This window comes from Odocoileus virginianus, chromosome 25 (assembly GCF_023699985.2).
Source record: "Odocoileus virginianus isolate 20LAN1187 ecotype Illinois chromosome 25, Ovbor_1.2, whole genome shotgun sequence".
Lineage (NCBI taxonomy): Eukaryota > Metazoa > Chordata > Mammalia > Artiodactyla > Cervidae > Odocoileus > Odocoileus virginianus.
Window position 1 is genome coordinate 13,137,695 of NC_069698.1, and position 12,404 is coordinate 13,150,098.

The following is a 12,404-nucleotide window of genomic DNA, read 5'->3' on the forward strand; positions in this document are numbered from 1 at the left end:
AGCAAAATTCTGTGTAGTCAAAACTATGATTTTTCCAGTAGTCATGTACGAATGTGAGTTGGACCATAAAGAAGGCTGAATACCAAAGAATTGATGCTTTCAAACTGTGGTGTTAGAGAAGACTCTTGAAGAATCCCTTGGACTGCAAGGAGATCAAACCAGTCAATCCTAAAGGCAATTAACCCTAAATATTCATTGGAAAGACTGATGTTGAAGCTGAAGCTCCTGCAGTTTGGCCACCTGACACAAACTCCAGGAGATGATGAAGGACAGGGAAGCCTGGCGAGTTGCAGTCCATGGGGTCACAAAGAGTCAGAAAGGACTGAGCAATTGAACAACAATAAGGGACTGTGTAGCATGCCAGGCTCCTCTATCCTTCACTGTCTCCTGGAGGTTGTTCAAATTCATGTCCATTGAGTAGCTGATGCTATTGAATCATTTCATCCTCTGCAGCCCCCTTTTCTCCTTTTGCCTTCAGTCTTTCCCAGCTTCAGGGTCTTTTCCAGTGAGTCAACTCTTCACATCAGATGGCCATACTGTTGGAACTTCAGCTTCAGCATCAGTACTCCCAGTGAATATTTAAGGGTTGATTTCCTTTAAGATAGACTGGTTTCATCTCTTTGTTGTCCAAGGGACTCTCAAGAGTCTTTTCCAGCTCCACAGTTCGAAAGCATCAATTCTTCAGCGCTCAGCATGTCTATAATCAGTCACTCCTCCTCTAATCTCTGTTGTTTCAAGAGGAAAGAGATGTCTTGGTTATGTTCATTCATTTATTTCTAACACTTGAGTAGATACATGGTACTTTGTAGTGCTCAACAAATACTTATCTGATGAATGAAAGAAATGATAATATTTCCTTTTCAAGTATTTGTAAGGATCTCTGATTAGCTTTCAAACAGTTTTTCCTTGTTTTGTCATCCCAGGTGCTCCACAGTCTGCATCTTGCCTCTCACCTTGCGTTCTTCCTCTCAGCTCAGGGCAGTTGGCCACGTGCATCCCTTTACTGTTCCTCTTACCCACCTGCTTCATTAATTTGCTTTTATTTCGTCTAAAATATCTTCTCACTCTCTCTCACCCCAGACCTCATTTTTGTTCTCAAATCAGATCTCCTTCTTGAGAACGTTTAAGTACTCTACATTAAAAAAGGATTTTCCTTTTCCTGGCCTCTGTGATAATTATCTACTTTTGTAATATATTTACCATTTTATCAAATATGGATTGTATATGCCTCGATTGTAAAAGTATTGAATAAATATCCACGTGTGTGTTTGTGTGCTCATTCGCTCAACCGTGTCCAGCTGTTTGTGACCTCATGGACTGTAGCCTGCCAGGCTTGTCTGTCCATGGAATTCTCCAAGCCAGAATACTGAAGTGAGTAGCCTTTCCTTTCCCCAGGGGATCTTCCCAACACAGGATCTCTTATGTCTCCTGCATTGGCAGGCAGAGTCTTTACCACTGGGTCACCTGGGAAGCCCATATAAGTTACCAGTCATGCCTCATGACTTTTGGGCTCCTGACAACATAATGAGCTGGATCATTAATACAAGCTGCTTTGTTTTTCAAATTTCAGTTCCTAACCTTAATCAAGTATTTACAGTATACAGGATGTTAGAAGAGACCTTTGGTAGAATGAGCAGAGTATAAGGAGTTCTTAGATTTTAGAAATGGCTCCTGACAAGAAGCTCATAATCTGATGGGGAGAAAAATGGTTACATTGGTAACTAGCAGACAACTCAATCCGTGATATAAAAGTGTTAATATACTATATGAAAATATGGTGAAGAAAATGAATAGAGACCCAGAGGAAAAAAGATGTTTTTCATTAGAAGTATCATTTCAGATGAACTTTACAGAGTAAGAATTATCATATGTGAAGCACACAAGAAAAAGAAGCAACAGATTGGAAGCATATGATGAATCCTGGAAGCTTGAAATAGCAGGACTTTTAAAAAGTAGATAGTCAATAACTTTAGCTGAAGTTTATGTACCCTTGATACAGGTGACACTTAAGGTACTGTACAGGGCATGGAAAAATAGACTGGAAATTGTTCTATTTGAGTTCTTCCCTGAACCCCCTCTCTCTCAGTAAGGTCAAAACCAATGCTAAATGGCAACTGCAGAGAGCATCTAATTACCTGCCTACCCAAGCTCTGGTGTTTGGTACCAGTGAAAGTCTTCACCTTTGGTTCTGTGATAAAACGCACTGCTTTTGTCTTTCTCCGTATTCCATCTCAGTCTTTAATCTGGGTCATGTTTCTCTCTTTGCCTTAAAAATGCTTGTGTTGTCCTCAGCCCTTTACTTGACTTCCATCTTCTTTCAATCTGGAGTTTCCCCCAGCTTATCTCATTTATTTATATATTTCACCTACTTATACATTCCTCATCTACTATATGTTTCATCTTCTGGTGGCTTCTCTATAGGAGATTAGTAAGGTTTTTTTTTTTTTTGGTTTTAAATTACAACCCATTTTATTTTTATCATTTTTGTGTGTAACTTTTATATTGCAATTGGATTGATTAACAATGTTGTGTTAGTTTCAGGTGTACAACAGAGTCATTCAGTTATACATATACATGTATCTAATCTTTTTCAAATTCATTCTCCATTTAGGTTACTACAAATTACTGAGCAGAGTTCCTTGTGCTATGCAGAAGGTTCCTATTTAAGATAGTAGTGTCAGTGAGTGAGTGAAAGTTGCTCAGTTGTGTCTGACTCTTTGTGAGCCTGTGACTGTAAAGTCCATGGAATTCTCCAGGCCAGAATACTGGAGTGGGTAGCCTTTCCCTTCTCCAGAGGATCTTCCCAACTCAGGGATCGAACCCATGTCTCCCGCACTGCAGGCGGATTCTGTACCAACTGAGCCACAAGGGAAGCCCAAGAATACTGGAGTGGGCAGCCTGTTCCTTCTCCAGGGGATCTTCCTGCCCCAGGGATGGAATCGGGGTCTCCTTCAGCGAAGGTGGATTCTTTACCAACTGAGCTATGAGGGAAGGCCTATATAGTAGTGTATATTTATATGTTAATTCCAAACTCCCCCACATTTCACCTTTGGTAACCCTAAGTTTGTTTTCTGAGTCTGTAAGTCTGTTTCTATTTTGTAAATAAGTCTATTGTATCATTTTAAGAAAACATTCCACATGTAAATGATAATGTGATTTTTGACTTTCTGTGTTTTACTTCACTTGGTACAATAAACTCTAGGTCCATCCATGTTTCTATAAATGGCATTATTTCATTCTTTGGCTGAATAATTTTCTGTTGGACATATGTACCACATCTTCTTTATCCATTCCTTTGTGGATAGACATTTATGTTGCTTCCATGTCTTGGCTATTGTATATTGTGCTGCAGTAAACCCTGGGGTGCATGTGTCTTTTTAGATTAGATGGTTTTAGATTTAAATGGTTTTTTCTGGATATATGCCCAGGAGTGGATTGCAGGATAATATAGTAGTTCTGCTTTTAGTTTTTAAAGGAACCTCCATATTGTTTTCCATAGTGACTGTACCAATTTATATCCCCACCAGTATAATAGGATGGTTTCCTTTTTTCCACACTTTCTCCAGCTTTTGTTATTTGTAGACTTTTTGATGATGACTATTCTGACCAGTGTGAGGTTAAACCTCATTGTAGTTTTGATTTCCATTTCTCTAATAATTAGAAATGATAATTATTGCAAAGATAATGAGTATTTTTTCATGTGCCTTCTGGCCATATGTATATCTTCTTTGGGTAAATGACTGTTTAGATCTTCTTTCTATTTTTTGATTGGATTTGAATTTCTTTTAGATATTGAGCTGTATGAGCCACTAGTGAATTTTGGAGATTAAGCTCTTGTTAGTGACATCATTTGCAAATATTCTTTCTTATTCTATGGATATTCTTTTCATCTTGTTTATAGTTTCATTTGCTGTGCAAAACTGCTAATTAGGTCCCACTTGTTTACTGTTGTTTTTATTTCAATTACTCTAGGAGACAGATCCAAAAAGATATTGCTGTGATTTATGTTGTAGTGTTCTGCCTATGTTTTCCTCTAGAAATTGTATAGTATCCAGCATTACATTTGGGTCTTTAATCCATTTTGCATTTATTTTTGTGTGTAATGTTAGATAATCTTGAAAATTATCCTCTCATACTACGTTTACTTCTTCATGCTATGTATAGTATGATTTAGTTGCCAAGAACATGGATTATGGAACTAGATAGCCTGGGTTTGATTCCTGAGCTCCACCTTAGTATTTCTGTGACTAGATCAGATCATGGAACATCTCTGCCCTTCGTATTTTTTTAAGTGAAGTTATACGAAATGAAGATAGTGTCATAAAGGTGACATGAAATATTTGTGCTGAATACTTGAATGGATGCAGGTGAAAAGTTATTTGTAAACAAGAGAATGTGTGCTGAGTCACTCAATCATGTCCGACTCTTTGGAATCCCATGGACTGTAGCCTGCCAGTCTCCTCTGTCCATAGAACTTGCCAGGCAAGACTACTGAAGTGTGGTGCCGTTTCCTGCTTCAGGGGATCTTTCCAACCCAGGGATAGAACCCGCATCTCTTATACCATGCATTGGCAGGCGGATTCTTCACCACTGGCACCACGTGGATCAGCTGGTAAAGAACTCGCCTGCCAACGCATGGGGCTTCCCTGGTAGCTCAGTTGGTAAAGAGTCCACCTACTGTGGCTCAGCTGGTAAAGAATCCACCTGCAATGCGGGAGACCTGGGTTCAATCCCTGGGTTGGGAAGATCCCCTGGAGAAGGGACAGGCTACCCACTCCAGTGGCCCAGAGAATTCCAGGACTGTATGCAAGTGAAAGTGAAGTTGCTCAGTCGTGTCTGACTCTTTGCGACCCCATGGACTGTAACCTACTAGGCTCCTCCGTCCATGGAGATTTTCCAGGCAAGAATACTGGAGTGGGTTGCCATTTCCTTCTCCAGAGGATCTTCCGGACCCAGGGACTGAACCCAGGTCTCCTGCATTGTAGGCAGACGCTTTACCGTCAGACCACTAGTGAAGTCGGACTACACAGTCGTGTCCGGGACCCATGGGGTCGCAAAGAGTCTGAAACGACTGACCAGTGCACGAGACACAAGAGATGTGAGCTTGATCCCTGAGTCGGGAAGATCCCTTGGAGAAGGAAATGGTAACCCACTCCAGTATTCAAGCCTGGATTGTAGCCTGCCAGACTTCTGTGTCCATGGGATTTTCCAGGTAAGAATACTGGAGTGGGTTGTCATTTCTCTCTGCAGGGGATATTCTGGACCCAGGGATGAAACACTTGTCTCTTGTGTCTCCTACATTGGCAGGTGGATTCTACACCACTGTGCCACGCGGGATGGCAAAGTGTACCCCAACTGCTGAATATCATATCCACACAGCATGGCATTAGAGGGAGAACGCTACCTATTTTGTGGATCTATTTTAAAATAAAAGATACGTGTTTCCTCAGGAACTTCCATTAAAACACCCTTTTGCCTTAGCCCCAAATAGGTCACATATTCTTCCCTAACAGACCTCTGGGATTCAGCATTGTTAAAGGTTGGGACTGATGGTGCAGAAATAATAATAAAAATTGTGGTACTCTTAGAAAAAGGTAACAAAATTTGTGCACTAAACCCTGAAGACTGAAAATGTTGAGTGAAACAGAGGGTGACACAGGAGGTACAATATCCATCTATTTCAGTACTCCACAGAATTTTTGTATCTAGATTCCTTTTTGTTTGCAAACTGTCTTAGGACATAAAGACCTTTGTATATGTGGATTAAATCTATCATTATTTACAGTATTAAAATTTAAACAAAGAAATTAAAATGTATTTACTAATTCATTCAAAAATAAAAATAATAATATTGTTACATGTTAACTTCCTGACCTGCATACAGGTTTCTCAAGAGGCAGATCAGGTGGTCTGGTATTCCCATCTCTTTCAGAATTTTCCACAGTTTATTGTGATCCACACAGTCAAAGGCTTTGGAATAGTCAATAAAGCAGAAATAGATGTTTTTCTGGAACTCTCTTGCTTTTTCAATGATCCAGCAGATGTTGGCAATTTGATCTCTGGTTCCTCTGCCTTTTCTAAAACCAGCTTGAACATCTGGAAGTTCACGGTTCACGTGTTGCTGAAGCCTGGTTTGGAGAATTTTGAGTATTACTTTACTAGCATGTGAGATGAGTGCAATTGTGAGGTAGTTTGAATATTCTTTGGCATTGTCTTTCTTTGGAATTGGAATGAAAACTGACCTTTTCCAGTCCTGTGGTTACTACTGAGTTTTCCAAATTTGCTGGCATATTGAGTGCAGCACTTTCACAGCATCATCTTTCAGGATTTGAAATAGCTCAACTGGAATTCCATCACCTCCACTAGCTTTCTTCATAGTGATGCTTCCTAAGGCCCACTTGACTTCACATTCCGGGATGCCTGGCTCTAAGTGAGTGATCACACCACTGTGATTATCTGGGTCTGAAGATCTATTTTGTACAGTTCTTCTATGTATTCTTGCCACTTCTTCTTAATATCTTCTGTTTCTGTTAGGTCCATATCATTTCTGTCCTTTATTGAGCCCATCTTTGCATGAAATGTTCCCTTGGTGCTGGGCATGAAACAACAGACTGGCTCCAAATAGGAAAAGGAGTACATCAAGGCTGTATATTGTCACCCTGCTTATTTAACTTATATGCAGAGTACATCATGAGAAACACTGGGCTGGAAGAAGCGCAACCTGGAATCAAGATTGGCAGGAGAAATATCAATAACCTCAGATGTGCAGATGACACCACCCTTATGGCAGAAAATGAAGAAGAACTAAAGAGCCTCTTGATGAAAGTGAAAGAGGAGAGTGAAAAAGTTGGCTTAAAGCTCAACATTCAGAAAATTAAGATCTTGCCATCCAGTCCCATCACTTCATGGCAAATAGATGGGGAAACAGTGGAAACAGTGGCTGACTTAGTTTTTCTGGGCTCCAAAATCACTGCAGATGATGATTGCAGCCATGAAATTAAAAGATGCTTACTCCTGGGAAGGAAAGTTATGACCAACCTAGATAGCATATTAAAAAGCAGAGACGTTATTTTGTCAACAAAGGTCCATCTGGTCAAGACTATGGTTTTTCCTGTAGTCATGTATGGATGTGAGAGTTGGACTATAAAGAAAGCTGAGCACAGAAGAATTGATGCTTTTGAACTGTGGTGTTGGAGAAGACTCTTGAGAGTCCCTTGGACTGCAAGGAGATCCAGCCAGTCCATCCTAAAGAAGATCAGTCCTGGGTGTTCATTGGAAGGACTGATGCTGAAGCTGAAACTCCAATACTTTGGCCACCTGATGCGAAGAGCTGACTCATTTGAAAAGACTCTGATGCTGGGAAAGATTGAAGGCAGGAGGAGAAGGGGACAACAGAGGATGAGATGGTTGGATGTCATCACCGACTCAATGGACATGGCGTTGGGGTAAACTCCGGGAGTTGGTGATGGATGGGGAGGCCTGGCGTGCTGCGATTCATGGGGTCGCAAAGAGTCAGACACAACTAAGCGACTGAACTGAACATGTTAACTTACACAATTAAAAGATATTGAAAAAAATATTTATTGAGTGGCCTAATGTATCAGTTACATTGCTAAGTATTCGTGATCTTATTATTATTGTCATGTTTGATACTCCTAGGAGGAAAATAGACCTTCATTTTTATTACTCAACAGGTACAGTTTACTGTTTTCTCTTTAAAATGTTGCCCATATCTGTGAACATCTCTCCTTTTACAATACTCTCCAGTTTAGTTCTCCTCATTGAATATATGATTTGTTAAAGTTAGTCTCCTTGCTTCAGAACTTTCAACCAATTGCAAGAACAGGTTTCTGAAATGTATAATCATATTACTTTGCTTCTGGAAGACTTCAGTGACTGATGGCTTGAGATAAATTCAGATTCCTTAGGGTGACATATAAGAGAAGTAGTTATCTGACCCATTTCCCCGCTCTTTTCCGTATTCACTAACAGCTCTCATCGTTAGTTTCATCAGCTTTCTGACTCCATGCCATGGTTCAACTCCTTCATCCCCCATTCCCAATACCACACTCATTTCCATAAACATTGACTAGGGTTTCATACCCGTTCATGTTTTCCACAAGTATCGATTTTTTTCCTGTTTCTTTTTAAGGCATAGGTTATTTCTTATGCTAATTAAAAAGTGAATACCCTAGGTACTCATATCTCCATTTTCTGAACTCCTAAGTTTATTTGGGAAGAGGTAGTGTTGATTCAAATTCTGTCTGATTTCCATGACCTGAATGAACTTGGGCAAGCTCCTAAATATTGCAAAGTATGGGATTTCTGCTGAGGAAAAACATGAAAAATCACATCCAGTAAATTGGGAAGTAATATATATGAAATGTCTACCTTAGCACTTAGAAGATAGTAAGTTGTCAATAATTTTTTTTTCTTTTATATTGCACATGTGTGTGCATGCTTAGTTGCTCAGTCATGTCTGACTCTTTGCGACCCTTTGGATTGTAGCCCACCAGGCTCCTCAGTCCATCAGATTCTCCAAGCCAGAATACTGGAGTGGGTTGCCATGCCCTCCAGAGGATCTTCCCGATCCAGCGATCGAACCTGCATTTCCTGTGTCTCCTGTATTTCAGGCTGATTTTTTACCTGCTGAGCCACTGGGGAAGCCCAATTGCACATGTAAGGATCAATAAATATTACTAAGATGTTTAAGTTTTTCCTGTTTCTGCCTTATTTTTATTCAAACAGCACCTGCAGCTTTTGTTAATGCTATGCGTGTACTGATTCTTACCTTTGTGTCAGTCCAGTTTAATGGTATTCCTAGTAAACAACAAGCAAGTCATATAATGATATCAGAGAGAAAAAAACTGTATTTAATTAATATATTTAGGAATTTCACTGTCATATATGATGGTGTATATGACAACCAAACTATATGAAAATATAAAATCCATAAACATGTCAATATAAATAGAATCATCTTAAAACTACAGGTTAAGTAACTAATATACTCATATACTCTGTTTCAGAGAACTTGAGAGAAAACTGACCAACACCAAAGAGGAAAGTGTTCTTGATTACACAGTAGTTTGATTTCACATTCAAACATAATCTCTTGTGCAAACTCAAAATAGAGAGTCAAATTGAAACATAGTTTACGTCTGTCACACAGTAGTGTTCAAAAAGGGATTAATATTTGAGAACTTGAGATATGAAAGGTTTTGTAAAATTATACCTTGAGTTTCCAGGATATTGCCAAGAATATTAAAGGGAGGCAAACTTCACACGTAGTGACTTTTATTCCTAGCATTTGTTGAAAATTGTTAGCTCACTGTATTCTGAAGCAAGTAGTTACTGGTTAACTAATTACATCATGACACAGTTTGTGACCTCAAGAGTAATAATAGTAGTAGTAGTTATTATTTTGTAACTTAAACAGCTTTATTTTAATGTAATTTGCTCTGTGGCATTGGTTCATCTCTTGAGTGTTCACGCTGTCAGAATTCTCCCATGAAAATGATTTCTTAAATTCTACACCTTTGGCACTTTGGCCACGTCTTCTTAAATCAATCATATGTTACTGAGCACTTGAGCTATTTCCGTGTCTTGGCTATTGTAAATAGTGCTTCTATGAAAACTGAGGTACATGCATCTTTCTGAATTAGTTTTTGTCTTTTCCAGATATATGCCCAGGTGGGATTTCTGGGCCACATAGTAGCTCTAGTAATTATTTAACAATCTGTTACTTACCTATTTACCCCTTATGGGACCTGTTAGCTTAGAGTTTGAAATGCATTTTAGCAGAATCTCTGCTATCCGAACTTGTTTGTTCGACTCATACAACATCATTTTTTAGTAATTTAGTATTTTATATACAAAATGACCATTTTCCACTTTCTCAGTATTCTTTGATTTTGAAAAAGAGGTCTGGGCAGATTGAAAACAATTATTCACAGAATATTTTCAGAATAGGAGTATGTCAAGGCTATATGTTGCCACTCTGCTTATTTAACTTATATGCAGAGTACATCATGAGAAATACTGCGCTGCATAAAGCTCAAGCTGGAATCAAGATTGTCGGGAGAAGTATCAATAACCTCAGATATGCGGATGACACCACCCTTATGGAGGAAAGTGAAGAGGAACTAAAGAGCCTCTTGATGAAAGTGAAAGAGGAGAGTGAAAAAGTTGGCTTAAAGCTCAACATTCAGGAAACTAAGATCATGGCATCTGGTCCCATCACTTCATGACAAATAGATGGGAAACAATGGGAACAGTGGCTGACTTTATATTTTTGGGCTCCAAAATCACTGCAGATGATGATTGCAGCCATGAAATTAAAAGATGCTTACTCCTTGGAAGGAAAGTTATGACCAACCTAGACAGCATATTAAAAAGCAGAGACATTACTTTGCCAACAAAGGTCTGTCTGGTCAAGGCTATGGTTTTTCCTGTAGTCATGTATGGATGTGAGAGTTGGACTGTGAAGAAAGCTGAGCACCAAAGAATTGATGCTTTTGAACTGTGGTGTTGGAGAAGACTCTTGAGAGTCCCTTGGACTGCAAGGAGATCCAACCAGTCCCTCCGAAAGGAAATCAGTCCTGAATATTCATTGGAAGGACTGATGCTAAAGCTGAAACTCCAATACTTTGGCCACCTGATGCAAAGAACCAACTTATTGGAAAAGACCATGATGCTGGGAAAAATTGAAGGCAGGAGGAGAAGGGGACGACAGAGGATGAGATGGTTGGATGGCATCGCTGACTCAATGGACATGAGTTTGAGTAAGCTCTGCAAGTTGGTGATGGACAGGGAGGCCTGATGTGCTGCAGTCCATGGGGTTGCAAAGAGTCGGACACGAGTGAGTGACTGAACTGAAGTGAACTGATAACATTTTTATACTTTTTTTCATAGCATTTATTACATCCCTATTTCTTAGACTATAAATAAGAGGGTTTAATAAAGGAATAACTAGAGTATAAAAAATAGCAAGGGGTATATCTTTATCTTCGTCATTAACTGAATTTGGTCGCACATATGTGAAGAGAAGGGAACCATAGAATATTGAGACAGAGAGAAAGTGGGATGCACAAGTAGATAAGGCTTTGCCTTTTCCCTCTTTGGATTTCATTTTTAAAATCGTGAAAAGGATGAAAAGGTAAGAGATTATTACTATGATAATAGTGAAGATTGAAAGTGACCCTGCAATGATAAATAACATTAATTCATTGATATCAGGGTCTCTACAGGAGAGTCTGTATAATGGAAGGACATCACAAAAAAAGTGGTTGATTTGATGAGACCTACAGAAAGTTAGTCTAAACAGAAACCCTACATGAATCATGGGATGCAGGTTTCCAACTATATAGGCCCCCTGTGGTCATCTGAATGCAGAGTTTCTTTGACATCATGGTGTGGTACTGCAGTGGTTTGCAGATGGCCACATAGCGATCATAGGCCATTGCTGCCAGGAGGAAGCTATCTGTAGTTTCAGCAAGACAGAGAAAATAAAATTGTGCCATGCATTCATACAGAGAAATCATTCTGTCTTTGGTAAAGAAGTTCTGTAGCATCTTGGGGGTAATGGCACAAGAACAACAGGAATCCATCAGCGCGAGGTTTCCCAGGAAGATGTACATTGGTGTGTGAAGACGATGCTCGGTAACTATCAATGCCACCAGGCCAAGATTCCCCACCATGGTGATCACATAGATGGTAAGAAACACCAGGAACAGAAGGGTCTTCATCTCTGGGTTATCTGTAAATCCTGTCAGGATAAACTCGGTTGTCAAGGAGTGGTTATACTCAGTCATCTCTACTTGTCTGTTGAGATAGGAATTATGGAGATAGAAGATTAATTTAAAATATATGTAAATTTCCCTTAAATATATATATTTTTTAAACAAGAATAGCTTGTCCTTCAGTCTTCTGCTTTTACCTCCTGTGATATACATACAAACTCTAAGGGACATTCATTCCCATAAATGTCAGATTCTGTGACCTCAAATTTGTAACTCATAATTACCAAGACTCTTGATAATTATAGCAAGGATGTTAATATTGGAAGAGGTTTGTCTTTATGAGTTTGTGAAAGTATAGTATATGACTCTAAGGTATTTATATTTGTTCTTTTGTTTCAAATAAGGTCAGTATTAGTTTTCACACTAAAGATCCTTAAAATGAACTTAAAATCAATTTTTTGTATATTTGTCATACACAATAAAGGACAGAAATGTTATGGACCTAACAGAAGCAGAAGATATTAAGAAGAGGTGGCAAGAATACATGGAAGAACTATACGAAAAAGATCTTCATGACCCAGATAATCACGATGGTGTGATCACTCACCTAGAGCCAGACATCTGGGAATGCAAAGTTAACTGGGCCTTAGGAAGCATCACTAC

General features: G+C 39.2%; 1 pseudogene; it reads right to left on the reverse strand.

Moving 5' to 3' along the window:
* Window positions 1–8,798: 8,798 nt before the first annotated feature.
* On the reverse strand, window positions 8,799–11,813 carry LOC139031054 (olfactory receptor 5K3-like; annotated as a pseudogene).
* Between the last annotated feature and the right edge of the window lie 591 nt (window positions 11,814–12,404).